The 6,061-nt window shown below is 37.1% G+C and overlaps 1 pseudogene; it reads right to left on the bottom strand.

Moving 5' to 3' along the window:
• Window positions 1-365: 365 nt before the first annotated feature.
• On the bottom strand, window positions 366-1,323 carry LOC125777076 (uncharacterized; annotated as a pseudogene).
• Between the last annotated feature and the right edge of the window lie 4,738 nt (window positions 1,324-6,061).

Here is a 6,061-nt window from a genome sequence, read left to right as displayed (position 1 = left end):
TTCTATTGTCTTATATTGGTTGTATTTTTTCCTTGCTGCGTTTCTCAATCGAAATAGTTTTTGCGATTCGTTCGTCCACCAATTTTTGGGAGTGTATTTGTTCTTTTCGTGGTTTATGGTATGTTTTTGTGTTAATCGTTGGATGTTTTTGTTAAACTCTTCTAGGTTGGCTCCTACTTTGAGGTTAGGCATGTCCTTAAGTATTTTAGTGGTTAAAACTTTTTTGGGCTTGTTCCGGATTGTGAATTGATCAGTAAGTTTTGTAATGATGGGACTGTGGTTGCTGTTGATTATTTTGTTGTAAGTTTTCCAAGTGTGTTGTAGGTAGTTGTACACGAATGTTACATCTATGGCATCTATGATATATTATTATGTGTGAATGTTGGTGTGTCATCGTTTAGACAGTGGTATCCGTTGTCTGCTGCTATATTTTCTAGAATCGTGCCTTTGTTGTTTGTTGTTTGGTGATCCCAGGATGCTGCTTTTACGTTTAGGTCTCCGCCTATGACTGTTGTGCCATCTAAATGTCTGGTATAGGTGAATAGTATATCGATGTCGTTTTTTAAATTTGTTGCTGTTGCATTGGGTGGACAGTAAACGCTGATAACATTTAAGTTGTTTTTCAGGTTGAGTGTGGTGATACCTACATATATTTTCTATGTTTGAGGGTATTTTGAATATCGAAAATCTTATGGTTTTCCTTATGTAAATTCCTACTCCGCCATATCCATCTTGTCTATTTGCGAAGGCGTAGTTGTAGTCTCTAAGGCTTGTTTCAGTGTTGTTATTTAGCCAAGTTTCTGAGAGGATTGCTATGTCAATTTCGTTATTATGCAGGAACATTTCTATTAGTTGTTTGTTTCCCTGCTTTTTTAGACTTTGTATGTTATATTGTAGGATTTGTATCTTTGCCGTCATGTCATGGGTTATTTTTTGTTAATTTTCCAAAGATCTGAACTGACTGTCATTTGCTTTAAAGTGCTTTGGATATATATTAAGGCTTCGTATAGGGCCTTGTTATTTGCTTGTGTTGCGTTTTGCATTAGGCAGTTGTTTATCGTTTGGTTGATTTTTGTCGTGAAATCGTCCTGTTTTTGTATGTTTTTATCTAGGTTGGTGGGGAATGATAGCATTTTATTATTGGTTGTTGTTGCGTTTTCTAGTGTTGCTTGTTGCATTCTTCCATGATTTTTTGTGCGTTGTTTTCTTCTCTTGTTTTGTTGTTGTTCGTTCTCGCGACTTTGGCATACGAGAATTGTTGGTGCATATGTTTCATAGCTTCTGCTGTATTGTTGTATGTTTGCATCTTTCTCCTTTTTTGTAGTTGGGGAAATTCCGTGTCAAGGACAGCGTTGTTGTTCAGTAGTTCGAAGCGGTTTCCTAATATATTTTTATATTTGGTTTGGGCCTCTTTCATAGTGAGGTTTTCTAGGGTGGTTATCTTTTTAATTGTGTAGGCCTTGATTCTTGCTGGGCAGTCTTTTTTGGTAGCTGCATGGTTTCCTTTGCAATTTACGCATTGTTCCTTCCTGCATTTTATATTGTTTTCGTGGGTAATTCCACATTTTGCGCAGATTGAGTTTATTTGCTTGCAATGCTGTGCGAAATGGTTGTATCTGAAGCAACGGTAGCATTGCGCGAATGCCACAAATGGTTTCACTTTTATTTTGGTGTAACCGAACATTGCTTCCTTCGGTACTTCTAGACCGTCAAACACTATTTTGACTCTTCGTGTGGGAAACTGCATCGCCTCCTGTGTCCTGTTCACTCTCATTGTTTTTAAGATTTTTATTGGTGAAATAATATTTTCTTTTAGCTCCTCTTCCGTAATGTACGCTGGAATGTCGAATATTTTGCCCATTTTGGATACAAAGTGGGCAAAAATTTTGCTTCATATTGTTCGTTTGTTTTTTCGCAGAATTTGTTTGCTGCGTATCCGTTTTTGAATGTAATTTTGCATCTACCGAATCCTATTTTTGTAATTTCGAGAATGTCCTCTGTATTGTTACCCTGTAACCATTTGGTAACTGAGATCGCGTTAATTGGTGTTCTTTCATTGTCATTTTTGTTTTTCTTGTCTAGGTAAATAATGTTCGGTACTTTATGGGTCTCGTAGTATTTGTAATTATCGTGGGTCGGTTGCGTCTTTTGCGTCTGCGCGTTTGGTATATTGCCTGCGCTTTGTCTTGTTATTGCTTTTGTGCGGCTGTTGCTTCGGCTCCTTATGGCTGAGGAGCTGCCTGGCTCCTCGCCTTCGGAGTGCATTTTGTTTGTTCTTGACTTTATTTTGTGTCTGTATATTTTATGGAATGTCTTTTTTTTTAATATTTATGTTTGTTGATATATTTTTATTTTTTTATTCTCTTTTATTTTTTCCTTTTTTTTTTGCTGGTAGCTCTTACGTACACGTCTATTCACTATCACTGTTCACTAGCGAATGAACACATGCTTTGAAAGATATAAAAATTTTTATTTGTAAGTAAAATCGGTTGCACATATATATGTGTACTTAAGGTCTCACTTATGTTATTTCGAGTTGAGATTTTTCTTGGGGTGATAGTTTTCAAAATAATTATATTTTAAAATACATAGGTAGATATTACATTTTACACAAATGGTACGGCAACGTGAAGAGCACTTCGGATGACGACATTTTGAGGCGAAGTTATTGTCTACGAATCTCGGCTGATGACCAACATTGTCCAGTCTGGTTTCGGTTTGTGGCTGTGGGATAATCTGGCGGCATTTCTTTGCAGGAGGCTCATCGACATAGTCTAATTCGTCGTCTGTAACATTCAAACGGGATCTTTTAGAGGCGCTGGTGCTGGAACGAGAAGTGGTTCCAGGAAGTTTAACTCTTCCGCCTGTATAGTTCATCATCGCTTTGGCCAGATTAAGTCTGTATGGGAGTAGTTCTAATTTGTCCTTGCGTTGGATGTCTTCTTCAGCACAGCAATACCAGTAGATAATCCAACAATTGACGGCAATTAGGTCAAGGAAATGACGGAAAGTTCTAACTGTCCTACTATTTGTTCGCATACTACAGCGGTAGTAAGCAATTAGCCTGTCGCATAAGTCAATCCCACCCAAACAGGTGTTGTAATTTCTAATAGCTGCTGGCCGATCTACGTCAAGTTTTCGCTTTTGTTTTTTACACCAACGCTTACAGGCATCTGCCGGAGTACCTCCTGTGCATGTCGACAGCATTGTTACAGGCTTTGTATCCATCCATTTGACGACACATACTCGTTCGTCACTCCTTACTTTTTCATCCCAATGTCCTCTTTGCAGAACCTTATCAGCCTTCAATTTCTTTGTTACTGGTTCAATGCGATTTATCATCACAGTCCCAGTCAGAAAAATGCAATTATTTTTTTGTAGCAATAGCTCGGCCAGTTTCAGACTAGTAAAAAACCTGTCGGTGTACGGGACACAGCTGTTTACAATTGTGCGACAAAGTTTTTCTACCATGCCTGCCCCTAGTCCAAGACTTTTCACAACCTCTTGGGGTAGAGTATTTTTGCCCACCTAGTGATAAATAGTGGAAACTTTGATAGCTTTAGAAGAATTTGTAGTACAAACCTTTACCATAAGATGTCACTAAGATGATTAAGTTCAGTGAAATTTAAAGTGCACATATGTGTACCCAGGGTCTGAAGAGGTTAAGGAGTAGTGCCTACCCTAATTATATCCATTATTTTTGTTAATGTTGAACGTTTAATTCGGGTGTTATCCAGCGTCAACTTTGTGGACGAAGTAAGGGCTTGATGCGATTATTGATACTGGGATGCTTGACTTTTCCTTAAGCTGCTTAATAAAAGGTCTGCTCTTTTCTTGCTATATGTATGTCAAATCGTTCGAATTTCATTTGCTCTATATTTTAGTTTTATATTTTTATTACGTCTGTGAAATGTCTCGAATACTTTCTCAAAAGTTTCAAGAAAATCGCAATGAAATTGAAGGAGATAGAATCTTTGGTAGAGCGGCTCGTCAGGCTAAACCGGTACTACCGGTACTACTTCAATCATTGATCGTGTCGGATATATAGCTCGGAACAAATATTTCAGATCGCAACATAATACCTTTATATAACTTGCCGATAAAAAATCAAGAGTAAGGTATTTTTTCTTGTTAACTAACCTTAATCCGAACTGAAGGTTCTTTCTATCAAAAAAGGTGTGTAAAAAGAAAAGCAAAATATTTTCCATTTTCTTTAACCGGTTAGATTTTCACATTTGCTTTTACATCAAGTTGATAGAAGAAATAAAATTTTGAATGATATTATAGCTTGGATGATTTTTTTTCTTTTAATTATCGATGATGGCTCATCAGTTGTTTCTGGTAATATCTTAAGGAATAGTCAGCGCCATCAACTCAAGTACCAAAAACTATGATTTTTTTACAAAATCTTATAATTATTATTTTTTTAGTAATATTTAGCTTAATAATATTGGTTCCTCGCGATGCTACGTTAAAAATATTCTTTGTTATTGAAGGTGTTATTATTCTTATTGGTGAAGTATCCTATGTATATATATACTTATAATCTTTATACAAACTGAATATATAGATCCCCCCTCACCTTATAATAACCATGCAACAACGTGTGTTCTTTCTAGGGGTTTAAAAGTGACATTGCAAAATGCTTACCTGTGACATCCGTTTGCCACTCTCCAGCTCTAGGTAATCTTCTTCACCGCTCCACACCATTACTCAATCATTGCGACCACTCCCACTTCCCTTTCCATTACCGGCAGCTGACGAAATGCGTGCATTCTCCGGCTCAGTGAAGGATTTTTCCTAGCAATGCGCGGGCACCTCGACGACGCTCCACTTCATCCACCAAACCAATGGCATCCTCCTCATCGCTTACCTCCATTGAAATTCGGCACTGTACTTCAGCCATAATTTCGCCGACATGGTTGGCAATTAGACGCTTACGAGCCGTTTCGCCCCCTTACGAATATGTGAGTGTCCTTGTCCACGGCAGCGGTGAGCGGCGGCACAGTGGTGCCGCTTCATACAATCCGCGGCAAAAAATAGAAGGAATCGAGGAAGGGCTTTGAAATTTGGCACACAACTCTCATATTGCCAAATTAGATGAAAAAAAATTTTGTTAAAATCCGCCCACAACCACGCCCACCTCCCATATAACACAAAAATCAAAAATCATCCTACAGTAACAAAATTTTCTGCAGTGTAATATTTTGTAAATATAAGCTTGTCCAGGAAAAATAAAGCAAATCCGCCCACAATTACGCCCATCTCCCATGTAACATAACCAATAAATATTCAAAAATGATCATATATTATTAATTATTTATTCAACAAGTAATTTTTTAACATCATCGTCCAATTCTAAAGCTTTATTTTTGGGATTTGTTCTGAACCATTAATAAAAGGATCCGATGAAGCTAAAAGCAAGTGCATTACAGCTTGATTTGTAGAAATTCTGTCGCACTTTCTAGAATGATTAACCCTATATTTCTTGTAATCTTTATTGCGAGCTTCTTGAGCCTCCTCTGATAGAATGCCCAATGGTAAAATAGAGGATGAAACAATTTTACTTCCATGCATTAAAACTTTATGTACCGTCAATGGCATATAGTAAAATTCATAAAGGCTGACATATAACCTCGCAGTTTTCATGCAATAAATTTCAATTTTTTGAGGATCATTTGCTGCTTGACTATTGATTGTATTTAATATTATTTTAAATCTATGTATCAGGTTTTCGTCAACGCCAACAATGTCGGCAGTTTTAGCAGGATTCTCAAAAAATCTTGGTGAGGTATTGCCATCATTTGTCGTACCCAGTCCCTGCTTCACTACATCAACATTTATTCCCAATACGTGCTTTTTCATCTGCCTTCAGTTTTTTGGTACGATCGTCAGTTCTCCATTGGCGAAAATGTTTACAACAAACAATATGCAGAATACACTCCATAAACTTAATTCTTGCATGCAAGTGAGAAATTCCAAATCTTAGGGAACCTTCGTTTACTGTTCTCCTCAATATACCATCTAAATCATTAATTTCCTTTGGTTTTGCTTTACATAT

The sequence above is a fragment of the Bactrocera dorsalis genome, chromosome 3 (genome assembly GCF_023373825.1).
Source record: "Bactrocera dorsalis isolate Fly_Bdor chromosome 3, ASM2337382v1, whole genome shotgun sequence".
NCBI lineage: Eukaryota > Metazoa > Arthropoda > Insecta > Diptera > Tephritidae > Bactrocera > Bactrocera dorsalis.
This window is presented reverse-complemented; position numbering and strand designations above follow the sequence as displayed.